Below are 14,598 nucleotides of genomic sequence, written 5' to 3'. Positions count from 1 at the left end.
AAAATCTATCTTTTCCCACATGCCTAATGATTTATGACAAAAATAAAACAGGGTACTTCGATGAATGGAGGATGGGAGTGATAGGGTAGAGGCAACTAACTCTCTAGAAAAGATTTAAAATGTTATCAATTATCATAAGCCAAATTGGATGCTAATTCTATACTTGCTTTTGATAAGAGGAAATTATATAGTATTACAGTGCATAACATTGCGGGACATAAATTTTTTGCCATTTCATTTCATAATTGAATTGACGTTTAAGAGGAATTCAAATGTTTCTTTTAAATTTTCCATTTTAATTTTTCTCTGAATAGTGTGTCATTTTTGTGTGAAAAAATATTAGAAAGTACATATTTATTAAAATTTAGAACTATTGGTATTTATATTCATATATAAACATTAAAATGTTTTATATTCCCAAGAAAAATGGATTTCTTTGAATAAAATCTCATGCAATTACTGTACTTGGGCTTATCTGCACATTTTTTATTGAGGAGAAATTCATCTAATATAAATGTAACTGTTTTAAACAGCATAATCAGTGGTGCTTAGTACGTACACATGTAGCCCATCAGCTTTATCTAATTCCAGAGCATTTTCATCACATCTAAAAGAAACCTCATGTCCAAAAAAAGACACTCCCCATTCCCTACTCCCTTCAACCCCTGTCACCCATTAATCTTCTTTCTATCTCTATTAATTTATCTATTCTGTATAGTGCATGTAAATGGAATCTTTTTTTAAAAATGTGACCTTTTTTGTCTGGCTTCTTTCACTTGTGTTTTTGAGTTTTGTCCAAGTTATAGGTTGTACTGTTACTTTTTTCTTTTTTTTGTGGCTGAACTGTACTCCAATCAGTGTATGGATATAACATCTTTTTGTTATTCATTCATTAGATGATAGATATTTGGTTTGTTCCTGTTGGATATTGTGAATTGTGCTGCTATTAATATTTGTTAAAATTATTTGAATATCTTCTTTCAATTTGGGGTATATTTGAAGGACTAGAATTGCCAGATCATCTGCTAATTCTGTACACAACTTATTGAGGAACTGCCCAAATATTTTCCACAGTGATGGCACCATTGTATATTCCCACCAATAGTGTAAAAGTGTTCCATTTTCTTCACATCCTTACTGACAGTTATTTTAGATTTTCAAAAAATTATGACCATTGTAGTGTGTGTGAAGTGGTGTCTCATTGTGGTTTTTATTTGCACATCCTTAATGACTAAAGATGTTGAGCATCTGTTCGTGTGCTTGTTGGTCATTTGCATATGTTCCTGGAAAGAATCATCTTTTCAAATCTTTGTCCAGATATCACTATATTATTTGTATTTTTTTTAAGTGATAAGAAATTTTTCATGTATAGTCTGGATATTAGGCCCTTGTCACATATATGACTTGCAAATATTTTGTTCCATTCAGTAGGTTGCCTTTTCAATTTCTTGGGAGGGTCCTTTGATGAACAAAAGTGTTTAATTTTTATTAAGTTCACATTTTTGCTTTTTTGGTTATGTTGCTCTTAACTCTTAATGTCATTAATGGCCAAATCCAATGTCATGAAGATTTACCCCTGTATTTTCTTGTAAGAGTGTTATAATTTTTCTCTGAAATTTAGCTCTCTAAATGACTTAATTTTTTTTAAGTACTTTAAGAGAGGAATTAAACTTTATACTTTGTGAATATCCACTTGCCTCACCAGCATTTGTTGAAGTCACTGTTGTTTCGAAAGTGTACTATTTTGGTGCCATGTTTAAAATGAATGGACCATAGATGCATGGGTTTATTTCTGGACTATCAGTTTTATTCCATTGGTCTATATAGTTTATCTTTATGCCAATATCACTCTATTTTGATTACAGTTTATTTTTAGTATGCTTTGAAATAGAGAATTGGGTATCCTCCAATTTTGTTCTTCTTTTACAATATCATTTTAACTATTTGGTGTCTCTTATAATGCCATATGTTTTTTAAACTATTTATCATGAGATACTTTGAAACTTACAGGACAGTGACAAAAATAATGCAAAGGCCATACACAGCATTACAGCATACCTCTACACATTCCCCACTCCACCCCCAGATACCCAGATCCACCAATTTTAACATTTTGAAACATTTGTGGTATCATTCTATCATTACCCATTCGTCCTCTGTCTGTCCATCTATCTGTCTGTCAATCTATTTTCTGAACACTTGAGTATAGGTTGTATATATCATGCTCCTTGAACACTCAATACTGCCGTGTGCATTTCCTAAGAACAAGGATATTCACTTATGTAACCACTTAAAGTAGAGTTCTCTAGTTCAAGAAATTTGACATTGATATAAACTTTATAGTCTGTCTTCCAATTTTTTCATATATCCCAATAATGTCCTTGTAAGTCTTCCCCTCCCTTGTTGGATCATGTTTTAGTTTTCTAGGGTGCTCAAGCAAATACCAGGAAATATGCTGGCTTAAACAATGGGAATATATTAGCCTATGGTTTTGAAGCTAAAAGAAACTCCAAGTCAAGGTGTGATCAAGGCCATGCTTTCGTCCCAAAGACCAGCATTTTCGAGGTGACTGCTGATGATCTTTGGCTCCTATGTCACATGGCAAGGTACATGTTGGTATCTACTGGTCTTTCCCTTCTTTTTTGGGTTCTGATGGTTTCAGCTTCTTACTTCCTGTCACTTTCTCTCTTCTGTCTGAATTTCATTCTGCTTATAGAGGAGTCTAGTAATAGGGATTAAGACCCATCCTAATTGAGGTGGATCATGCCTGAAGTAGTCTCATCAAAAGTTCCTACTTAGGATGGGTTCACTGGCAGGAATGCATTAAATTTAAAAACATGCCTTTCTGGGGTATATACAGATTCAAACCTTCACAGATCCTGACCAGGATTATGTATTACATTTAATTTTATTGTTTCTTTAGTTGCTCCTTTAAAAATATTTATTGTGGAACATGTATACAACATAAACTTTCCCATCTCAACCACTCACAAGCGTAGCATCCAGTGGGATTAATTGTATTCACTATGTTGTGGTTCCTTCACCACATACTGTTACTGAAATTCCCCATCTCCTGAAGCAGAAACTCTACACCCATTTATGCATTAACTCCTCATTTCTCCTGCCCCCTGCCCCTGGCAATCTGTACCCTAATTTGTCCTTGTATGTGCTTGCATATTCTCTGGTATTTTCTTTGTAGTTACCATGGGGCTTACATTTAACATCCTAAATCTGTAACACTCTTGTTTGCTTTGATACCAACTTAATTTCAGTAGTATAAACAAACCAGGTTCCTATACCTTTCCATCCCTCACCTTTAAGTAGTTCTTGTCACAGATGACACATTAATGAGTCCAGAACCACTGATTTATCATTACATTTTACACATTTGCCTTTTAGATCCCATCAGAAGTAAAAAGTGGAGTTACAAACCAATAATAAGAGTATTGGCATTTATATTTACCCATGTCATTACCCTCACTGGACATCTTTATTTCTTCATGTGGCTTCAATCTATTGTCTATTAACCTGTCTTTTTAACCTGCAGAACTCTCTTTAGCATCACTTGTAGATCCAGTCTCGTGGCAAGGAACTCCCTCAGCTTTTGTTTATCTGGTGATGTCTTAATCTCTGCCTCATTTTAGAAATACAGTTTTGTCAGAAATAGATTTCTTGGATTGGCTTTTTCTGTTCTTTTTTTTTTTTTTTTTTTTGCTTTCAGCACTTTAAATATGCCCTGCCACTGCCTTCTTGCCTCCATGCTTTCTGTTTTAGTTTCCTTGACTGCTCAAGGAAATACCATGCAATGGATTGGCTTAAACAATAGGAATTTAATGGCTTATGGTTTTGAGGCTAAAAGAAGTCCAAATTAAGTCCAAATCAATGTTCATCAAGGCAATGCTTTCTTCCCAAAGACTGGCATTCTGGGGCTGGTTGCCAGAGATCTCTGGTCCTTGGATCCTCTGTCATGGTGTTTCTCCTGGCCTCTTTATTCTCTTCTGGGTTCCCTTGACTCTCAGCTTCTGGCTGCTCCATCTTTGGCTTTCTCTTTCTGTGTCTGAATTTCATTTGCTTATAGAAGGCTCCAATGATGGAATGAAGATCCATCTTAGTTGAGGTGGCCACACCATAACTGAAGTTACCTCATCAAAAAGTCTGACTTACAGTGGGTTCACACCTACAGGAATGATTAAATTTAAGAACATGTTTTCCTGGGTTAGATAGCTCCAAACCACCACATTTCCAATGTGGAATCAGCACTTATTCTTAATGAGGCTACGTTGTACATGAACATTTTGCTTTTTCTCTTGGGGCTTTCAGAATTATCTCTTTATTTCTGGCATTTGACAATCTGATTATAATATACCACAGTGTGGTCTATTGTGGTTTATCATGTTTGGAGTTTGTTGAGAATCTTGGATGTATATGTTCATGTCTATCGTTAAATTTAGGAACTTTTCAGCCATTATTTCTTTGAATATTATCTCTGCTCCTTTCTTCTTCTTTTGAGACTCCCACAATACATCTATTGTTAGCTTGTTGGTGTTCCACAAGTTCCTTAGGCTCTGTTCACTTTTGTTCATTCTTTCTGTGCTTCAAACTGGGTGATTTCAATTCTCTTATCTTTAGGTTCACCGAGTATTTCTTCTGTCAGCTCCAATCTGCTGTTGGACCCCTCTAAGGAATTTTTAATTTCTGTTACTGTGATCTTCGTCTCTGGTTCTTTCTCATAATTTCCATCTAATTGATACTCTCTTTGTGATCATCTATCATTTTCCTGATTTCCTTTAACTCTTTGTCTGTCTTTTCCTTTAGATCTTTGAGTATGTTTAGAACCATTTTAAAAAACTTTTGTCTGGAATGTCTCAGGTTTGGTCCTCTATATCAATGGTTTCTAATGATTTAATCTTCTCCTTGACCTGGGCCATCACTTCCCATTTCTTTGTATGTTTTGTAATCTCTTGTTTAAACTTTGACACTTGGACATTTGAATGTGTTATTGCTGGAATTTGGACTTCGAGGTCCTGTTCCTTTTTTTCACATTTTTTTATTGTTAAATATAACATATATGCAGAGAAGTGATAACTCTCAAAGTACAATTTAACAAGTAATTAGAGAGCAGATTTCAAAGAATCTTATGGGTTACAGTTCCACAACTTCAGGTATTTCCTTATTGTGAAATAGAACATATATACAGAAATATGATAACTTTCAAAGTGCAATTTAACAAATAACTATAGAGCAAATTTCAAAACATAGGTTATTGTTATTTAACTTACATATATATGTTAAAGTTCCACCATGTCAGTTATTTCCTTCTAGCTATCCTAGGACCCTAGAAACTAAAAACGAGTGATTAATGTAAAGATTCAGTATTTTTAATCCTTTGTTAAATCCTGCCTTGTCTGTTGCTACCCCTCTCTCTTGTTTTCAGGGATATCTGGGCAGTGACCACCCTAACTTGTTCATTTTGAAAAGGGGTGTCGACATTATTGGGAAGGGAGTGCATCTGGTTGATGTTCTTAGAGAGGTTGTTGCTTCTGGGTTTTGGTACTTATCTGGCATTGGAACAGTTTGGACGGTTTAAGTTTCTCAAAAGTAAACTTAGTGACTGAAACTTTTATAGAGTCTCAAATAGGGACCTAAGTATTCTTTAGTATTTTGTTGATTAGGCTTGGCATTCTATGGGCATTTGGAATATCTAGCTGGAGGCTGCATAAGAGTAACCTCCAGGATAGCCTCTTGAATCCATTTGAAATCTCTTAGCCAATGAAACCTTATTTTGTTACCTTGCTTTTCCCCTTTTGGTCAACCAGGCACTCTCAGTCCCTTGATGCCAGGGCCAGGCTCATTCCTGGGAGATGTGCCCCATGTTGCCAGGGAGATTCACTACCCTGGGAGTCATGTCCCACGAAGGGGGAGGGTAATGAATTTATTTGCTGAGTTCTTCTTAGAGAGAGAAAGGCCACATCAGAGCAACCAAACAGTTTCTCTGGAGGTAACTCTTAGGCATAATTATAGGTAGCCTTAGCTTCCCCTTTATAGCCATAAGTTTCACAAGAGCAAGCCACAAGATCAAGGGCTTGATTTACTAAGTAAGGGGTTCCTAATTTCACATAACATATATTCTGTCCAAGGTAAACAATCAGTGTCTCACATTATCTTCACTTAGTTGTACAGTCATCATTACGTTCATTTTTAAACAATTATCATTAACCAAAACACCCCAAAGCTCTTGTCAGATCCTATTTATTTGTCCCTAGTATTAGTGTGGTACTGGTAAGGTATTCCTATTAAATATAGTCTGTAATATGCAATAGGTAGTTTTTCCCATATACCATTGTGTTAACTCTTTGTACCACTGTCATCCCTTAGAAGTAGCTCATGCAAGCACTTACGTCTGTAGTGCTAAACATACCCTTTCAGTCATGTTCACCTTTAATATGGCACTGATGCTTTTAATCCTGTTAATGAACTATCATCACCTCTCCATTCCCATATCTTTAAGTTCGCTGTCATTAACATGTCTGTACATATTAGGTAATCATTCTTCCTTCAGTAGCTTACGTCTATCTAGTTTCCCTATGTTCTACACTATAAGACACTGATTTTACATTTTTCAGGGAGATCATATTAATGATAACAATATCTCTCCTTTCATGTCTGACTTATTTCACTCAGAATTATGTCTACAGGGTTCATCCATGTTGTCATATGTTTCAGGACATCATTCCCTCTCCCTGCTACATAGTATTCCATTGTATGTATATACCTCATTTTGTTTACCCACTCGTTTGTTGAAGGACATTTGGATCATTTCCATCTCTTGGCAATTGTGAACAATGCTGCGATGAAAATCAGTGTGAAAATTACTTTCCATGTCCCTGCTTTCAGATCTTCTGGGTATATACTGAGAAGTGAAATTGCCATATCACAGGGTAACTCAATAGTCAGTTTTCTGAGCAACCACCAAACTGTCTTCCACAGCAGCTGTACCATTATGTCTTCTCACCAGCAATGAATAAGAGTTCCAATTTCTGCACATCCTCTCCAGTATTTGTAGTTTCCTGTTTGTTCAATGACAACCATTCTTATTGGTGTGAGATGAAGTCTCATTGTGGTTTCGATTTGTGTTTCCCTAATAGCTAGTTCATTAGCTAGAAACATATTTCTGATAGCTAGGAACATTTTGTGTGTGTGTGTGTTTATTAGCCATTGGTATTTCTTCTTGGAAAAAATGTCTTTTCATATCTGTTGCCCATTTTATAACTGGGCTGTTCATACTATTGCCATTGAGTTCTAGGATTTCTTTATATGTGTTGGATATCGGTCTCTTATCAGATATATGGTTTCCAAATATTTACTCCCATTGAGTTGTCTACCTCTTCGCCTTTTTGACAGAGTCATTGGAGGCTCAGAAGCTTTTGATTTTGAGGAGTTCCCCTCTATTTTTTCTTTCATTGCTTCTGCTTTGGGTGTAAGGTCTAATGAGCTCCCTATATATCTTTCAGGGGTTTTATGGTACTGTTTCTTATATTGAGGTCTTTGATCCACTTTGAGTTAATTTTTTTATAGTGTGTGAGGTAGGGGTCCTCTTTCATTTTTTGGATATTGATATCCAATTCTCCCAGCCCTATTTGTTGAAGAGAAGATTCTGTCCTAGCTCAGTGGACTTGGGGTCCTTATCAAAAATCAGCCGACCATAGACCTGGCCGTCTGTTTCCAAGCTGTCAATTTGATTCTGTTAATCAACATGTCTATTTTTTTGCCAGTACCATGCTGTTTTGACGGAGGTGGCTTTATAGTAGGCTGTGAACTCAGGAAGTATAAGTCTTCCCACTTTGTTCTTCTTTTTTAGAATGTTTTGGCAATTCAAGGCCCCTTTCCCTTCCAAATAAATTTGATAACAAGTCTTTCTGAGTCTTTAAAGTAGGTTGTTGGAATTTTGATTGTAATTGCATTGAAGTTGTGTATCAGTTTGGGTAGAATTGACATCTTAAGACATTTAGCATTCCTATCCATGACAATGGAATATCTTTCCACCTCTTTAGGTCCTTTTTTATTTCTTTCAGTAAAATTTTGTAATTTTTGTAAATTTCTCATTAAGTTTATTCCTAGTACTTGATTTTTTTAGTTGCTATTGAAAATGGAAACTTTTTCTTGAGTGTCTCTTCAGTTAGGTCATTTCTAGTGTAGAGTGTCATTACTGACTTTTTTGCATTAGTCTTGTATTCTGCTTTGTTCCTGAATATGTTTATTAGCTCAAGTAGCTTTGTCGTTGATTTCTCGGGATTTTCCAAATATAAGATAGTATAATCTGCAAATAATGACAGTTTTACATCTTCCTTTTCAATTTGGATGCCTTTTATGTCATTGTCTTGCCAGATTGCTCTGGCTAGAACTTGTAACACAATGTTGAATGATAGTCATGGCATTGGGCATCTTTGTCTCATTCCTGGTCTTAGGGAGAAGGCTTTCAGTCTCTCACCATTGAGTACTATGCTGGCTGTGGGTTTTTCATACATGCCTTTTATCATATTGAGGAAGTTTCCTTCAATGCCTACCTTTTAAAGTGATTTTATCAAAAAAGAATCAATTTTGTCAAATGCTTTTTCATCATCTGTTGAGATCATTTGATATTTCCCTTTTGATTTGTTAATGTGTTGTATCACATTGATTGATTTTCTTATGTTGAACCACCCTTGCATATCTGCAATGATGCCCACTTAGTCGTGGTGTATGATTCTTTTAATGTGTCTTTGGATTCGATTTGCAAGTATTTTGTTGAGAATTTTTGCCTCTATGTTCATAAGGGAGATTGGCCTCCAATTTTCCTTTCCTGTAGCCCCTTTATTGGGTTTTGGTATTACAGTGATATTAGCTTCATAAAATGAATTAGGTAGTGTTTCTTTTCTTCAGTGTTTTGGAAGAGTTTGAACAGGAGTGGTGTTCTTTTTGGAATTTTTGGATAAAATTCCCCTGTAAAGCCATCTGGCCCTGGGCTTTTATTTGTAGGAAGATGTTTGGTGACTGATAGGATCTCTTTATTTGTGATTTGTTTGTTGAGATCTTGTGTTTCTTCTTGGTTCAGTCTAGACTGTTCATGTGTTTCCAGGAAGTTTCCCATTTCCTCTAAATTGTCTAGTCTGTTGGCATGCAGTTGTTCATAGTATCCTCTTTTATGATTTTTAAAATTTCTTTGGGATCCATAGTAATGACCCCCCTCTCATTTCTGAATTTGTTTATTTGGGTTTTCTCTGTTTTTGACTTTTTCCAGCTAAGGCTTTATCAATCTTGTTGACCTTCTCAACCAATTTTTGGTTTTATTTAGTCTCTCTTTTGTTTTTTGTTCTCCATATAATTTATTTCTGCCTTAATCCTTGTTTGTTTTCTTCTACTTGATTTAGGGTTAGTTTGCTGATCACTCTTTAGCTTCTTCAGTTGTTCAGTTAGGTCTTTGAGCTCGCTCTTTCTTTATAATATATCCACTTAGAGCTAAAAATTTCACCCTCAGCACTGCCTTTATTGTGATCAATAGGTTTTGATATTTGTGTTCTTGTTTTCAGAGTCATCTGTAGATAATTACTGATTTCTCTTGCAATTTCTTCTTTGACCCACAAATTATTTAGTAGTGTGTTGTTTAACTTGCTCATATTTTGAATGCTCTGGTTCTTTGGGGATTATTGGTTTTTGGTTGCATTCCATTATGGTTAGAGAATGGTTTTTAATAGTTTCAATCTTTTTAAATTTATTAAGACTTGTTTTGTGCCTCAGCATATAAGCTATCCTGGAAAATGTTCCATGAGTGCTATAGAAGAATATATATCCTAGTAATTTGGGATATAATGCTCTATATATATCTGTTAGGTCTAATTCATTTATCACATTTTTTAGATTCTCAGTTTCCTTATTGGTCCTCTTTCTGGTTGTTGTATCTTAGAAGAGAATGGTGTATTGAAATGTTCACTATTATTGTATAATGTTGATTGCTCCCTTCAATTTTGCCAGTGTTTTTCTCATGTATTTATTTTTGTCTCATGTACTTTGGAGCACCATGATTGGGTGCATAAACATTTATAATTCTTATTTCTTCTTTGTGAATTGTCCCTTTTATTAATATACAGTCTTTTTGTCTCTTATGACACTTTGAAAATAAAGTCTGCTTTGCCTGATATTAGTATTGCTACCCCTGCTTTGTTTTGGCTGCATCTTGCATGGAATATTTTTTTCCATCCTTTCACTTTCAATCTCTTTGTGTCACTGGGTCTGAGATAAGTCTCTCGTCATGGGCATATTGATGGATTATACTTTTTAATCCCTTCTGCCAATATGTATCTTTCAATTGGGGAGTTTAATCCATTCCCATTCAAAGTTTTTACTGTGAAGGCAGTTCTTGAACCAACCATCTTTGGTTTTTATTTGTCAAATCTATTACACCCCCCCCCTTTTTTTCATTTAAGTTACCCTTGCTGATACTCTTCAGTGCTGTGCCCTTCTCCAGATCTCTCCACTCCTTTCTTTGTTTCTCAGCCAGTAGAACTCCCTTTAATATTTCTTGCAGGGCAGGTCTCTTGTTAACAGATTCTCTCAGTATTTGTGAAAATTTTAAACTCTCCCTGAATTTTGAAGGAGAGCTTTCCTGGATACAGAATTCTTGGCTGGCAATTTTTCTCTTTCAGAATTCTAAATATGTCTTACTGCCTTCTTGCCTCCATGGTGCCCTCTGTGTAGTCAGTACTTAAGTCTTACTTGGTTTCCTTTGTATGTGGTGCCCTGGGTGGGGTCCAAACCAGGTGGAAATCCAGTCAGCACACTGGTTCTCTGTGTCCAGTGGGGGCTGACAGCCCTGGGATTGTAGTGTGGGCCCTGTGCAGTTTGCTGTGGTGTGTCTGCTTAAGTGCACCTTGGGTCTGGTGATTCCCAAGCCTCTGAGTGCATTACTTGGCATGTGGGGCTGCGTGTCTCATTGTGCAGCTCACACTTGCTCTGCTCCCTGCCCACCGTGCTCCCACGAGCCTCTTGGTGCTTCTGTGTATTGCCCTCACCTATCCCCACCTCTCACCCATTCACACCATGGGCTTCCATCAAGGGAGAGTATATGCGGTCAACACCCGTCCCCTGTTTCCCGGGTTCTCATGGGAGCTCCCAGCCATGTGGCTGAGGAGGATTCTCTCTCTCAGTAATTGCTTAGATATGTGCCCAGCAGTGGAGAGCTGCTCCTTCCCCTGCTTGGCAGCCATCTCACTTCTGCCAGTTCCTGATGGCAGTCCCTACTGAATAAACTCACCCCATCCTCTGAGATGTAGTATCTCTGCTTTTTCGTCCAAGTCCCCACCACATATTATAGAGTTCCCTCTTTGGCCTCTGGTGCCCTGAAACCACTGTCCTGGGCGTTTTCTGCCTTTCAATTATTTCTTTCATAGAGGAGAAGTTTGCTGTGCCTTACCTGTTCCACCATCTTCCCAGAACAGTTCATGCTCCTGAAAGCTTGTATCCAGTTAGTGTTATCACAGAGCCCTCCTTGAGTGCCAGGAGATAAGAAAGAAAAAGGAAAACAGAAAAACACTCAGTGCTTTACTTGAGGGTTTATGCATATAGTCAGTTTAGAGAATAGCTCCAGGCCAAATCATTGGCACCTCCCTGATCCTTTCTATGCATGCATCTTGTCCTGGGCATGCCAGGGTGGCCCTAGGAAACAGTTTCCTTTAGGTCCTGAGCACTGACTTTTATGTCCCACAGTTAGCAACCTTGCCCCAGGCAGCCACAACTTGTCTGCTCTCACACAATAATAGAGTAAGTTCTGAAACAGTAAGCCTGTTTGTGATGAGTATCCTGGTTCAGACTGCCACACTGCCTCCTGTCCAGTTGTACCAGACATACACACCCCCAGTTCGTTACTCACAAGGGTAACTCCTCCAGAACTTCATCAGGGAATTGCACTTGGTGTATGAGCAGCTGGGCATGAAGTGTTGATGGGTGGGCGCAGGGCCAGCCAGGGCACTGCATGATAGCCTACTGATACTGGAGAGCCCCGGTAGTTCTCAAATCGAGACCTCAACCAAGGTCTGGCACTATGAGGGTTCTTGACTCAGTCACAGGAAAGAATTCAAGGTCTAGTCAGTGTGTTCAGCCAAATAGTTTAATAAGCTGGATGATGCCCGAGTGCTCCAGAAGTTCTCAGCTGGATGCTGGAGCCCCTGGAGTTTCCTGTTGGATGCTAGAGAGCCCCAGAAGTTCCTGGCTGGATGCTTGAGAACCCTGGGATTTTCCAGCTGGATGTTGGAGAACCCCAGGATCTCCAAGCTGGATGCAGGAGAGGCCCGGGAGATCTTGGAGAGATCAAGACCTCAAGCAAGGGCTGGAGGCATGAGGGTTCTTGACACAGAGGAAAGAATCCAAAGATTAGTCAGCATGTACAGCTAAATAGTTTAATAAGCTTGATGATGCTGATGAGCCCCAGGAGTTCCCAACTGGATGCTGGAGAGCCCCAGAAGTTCTTGGCTGGTTGCATTTTTTAGATACTCCTTTAAGTTTCCAGTGTATTAGAGTAGCTAGAGAATACCTGAAACTGTTGAGCTGTAATCCAGTAGCCTTGATTCTTGATGATGATTGTATAACTTTATAACTTTTATCATGCGATCATGTTGATTGTGAAAACCTTGTGACTGACACTCCCTGGATCCAGTGTATGGGCAGATGAGTAATAAAATAACCACAAAAATATATAAATAATAGGGGAGGTAAAGGGGTACAGCTTGTTAGGTTTCTTTTTTATTTTTTTCATTGTTTTATTTTTTGGTGTAATGAAAATGTTTTATGATTATGGTGATGAATGCACAACTATATGAAGATTCTATGAGCCGGTGATTGTATACTTTGGGTTGATTATATGGTTTATGAATATAGCTCAGTAAAATAGCATTTATCAAAAAAAAAAAAAAAAAAGTGGTAGTGATGCAGGAAGAAGATAAAAGTCCAGGAAACATCAATAAATAAAACCAGAGTGTAGACATACCAAACAGACTTGTAAGAAATGATCATAAAAATGTTCAACGAGATGAAAGGAAATGCAGAGATAGAACTAAAGGATATCAGGAAAACAATGAATGAGCAATATGAGAATCTTAGTAAAGATATAGAAATTTAAAAAAAGGAACCAAACAGATGTACCATACTTGAATATCACAAAACTGAAATGAAAGATTCTGAGGAGAGTTTCAATAACAGATTGGAACTGGCAGAAGTAGGACCAGTGAACTTGAAGACAAGACAGTTGAAATGAATCAGGCTGACGAGAAGAAAGAAGAAAGTATAGAAAGAGAAAATAGGTTAGGAAACTTCCTGGACACCATCAAGTGTATCAACGTGTGTATTATGAGAGTCCCAGAAGGAGAAGAGAGAGAGAAAGGGGCAGAAGGCATAGTCAAACAAATAGTGACAGAGAACTTCCTAAACCTACCTAAAGACATGAAAGTGCACATCCAAAAAATCCCAGGGAATAGCAAACATGATAAACATGAAGAAAAATACAGCTAGTCTTATATTGATGACTGTGCCATTTGTATATATTATGTCCCCCCCCTGAAAAAGCCATATTCTATGAAGCAGTCTTGTGGGGGCAGACTTACTAATGTTGATTAGGTTAGAACCTGTTGATTGTTTTCATGGAGATGTGACTAAATTAACTGTGGGCAAGACCTTTGATTGGATAATTTCCATGGAGTTGTTACCCCACCCATTCAGGGTGGGTGTTAATTGGATCACTGGAGTTGTATAAAGGAGTTCACAGACAGAAGGAATTCAAAGCAACTGAGAGTGACATTTTGGAGCAGCTGCAGTTGAGAGGACAAAACACCCCAAGAGTAACACTTTAGAACACAACCTGGGAGCAAGCAGATGCCAGCCACGTGCCTTCCCAGCTAACAGAGGTTTTCTGGATGCCAATGGCCTTTCTCCAGTGAAGGTACCCTTTGTTGATGCCTTACCGTGGACACTTTATGGCCTTAAGACTGTAACTTTGTAACCAAATAAATCCCCTTTTTAAAAACCGATCTATTTCTGGTATTTCACAAAAGGGCAGCATTAGCAAACTGGAACAATGACATTAGCAAACTGGAACAATGACACTACCAAATGCAAGGGACAAGGAAAGAATTCTGAAAGCTGCAAGAGAAATGTAACATGTTATGTACAAGGGAGCTCCAATTAGATTGTGCATTGATCTGCCATCAGAAACCATGGAGGCAAGAAGGCAGTGGGTTGAAATACTTTAAGTGCTGAAAGAAAACAACTGCCAACCAAGAATTTGATACCTGGTGATGCTTTATCTCAAAACTGAAGGAGAAAGTAATACATTTTAAGATAAATAAAGTAAATAAAAGCTGAGGGAAGTCAACCCATTAGACCTAAAGGGAGGTCTAATGGGAGTTCTTCAGACTGAAAGGAAAGAACACTAGACATTTGTTCAAAGGAGCATAAAGAAATAAAGATCTCCAGTGAAGGTAACTGTTCGGGTTTTGTGTGCAGTGGCTGGCATCTGCTTTCTCCCAGGTTGCATTTCAAAATGACATTCTCCAGAATGTAAGTGTCAGCTTCCAA

General features: G+C 37.6%; 1 protein-coding gene across 11 annotated transcripts in view; it reads left to right on the top strand.

Moving 5' to 3' along the window:
- LOC119541431 (zinc finger protein 596-like) overlaps positions 1-14,598 on the top strand; it is a 101,877-nt gene that overhangs the window by 64,255 nt on the left and 23,024 nt on the right. Inside the window, exon 1 of one of the 11 annotated variants that reach the window (XM_037845400.1) lies at positions 2,282-2,606. The exons of the other annotated variants lie outside the window; for them this stretch is intronic. The gene's annotated coding sequence lies outside the window, so the exon portion shown is untranslated. Of the gene's footprint in view, positions 1-2,281; positions 2,607-14,598 lie in introns of those variants that run through there. 11 annotated transcript variants of the gene reach the window in all.

The sequence above is a fragment of the Choloepus didactylus genome, chromosome 8, assembly GCF_015220235.1.
Source record: "Choloepus didactylus isolate mChoDid1 chromosome 8, mChoDid1.pri, whole genome shotgun sequence".
NCBI classification, from domain to species: Eukaryota; Metazoa; Chordata; class Mammalia; order Pilosa; family Megalonychidae; genus Choloepus; species Choloepus didactylus.
The sequence above is the reverse complement of the archived record's forward strand: the minus strand, read 5'-3'. Positions and strand labels throughout refer to the sequence as shown.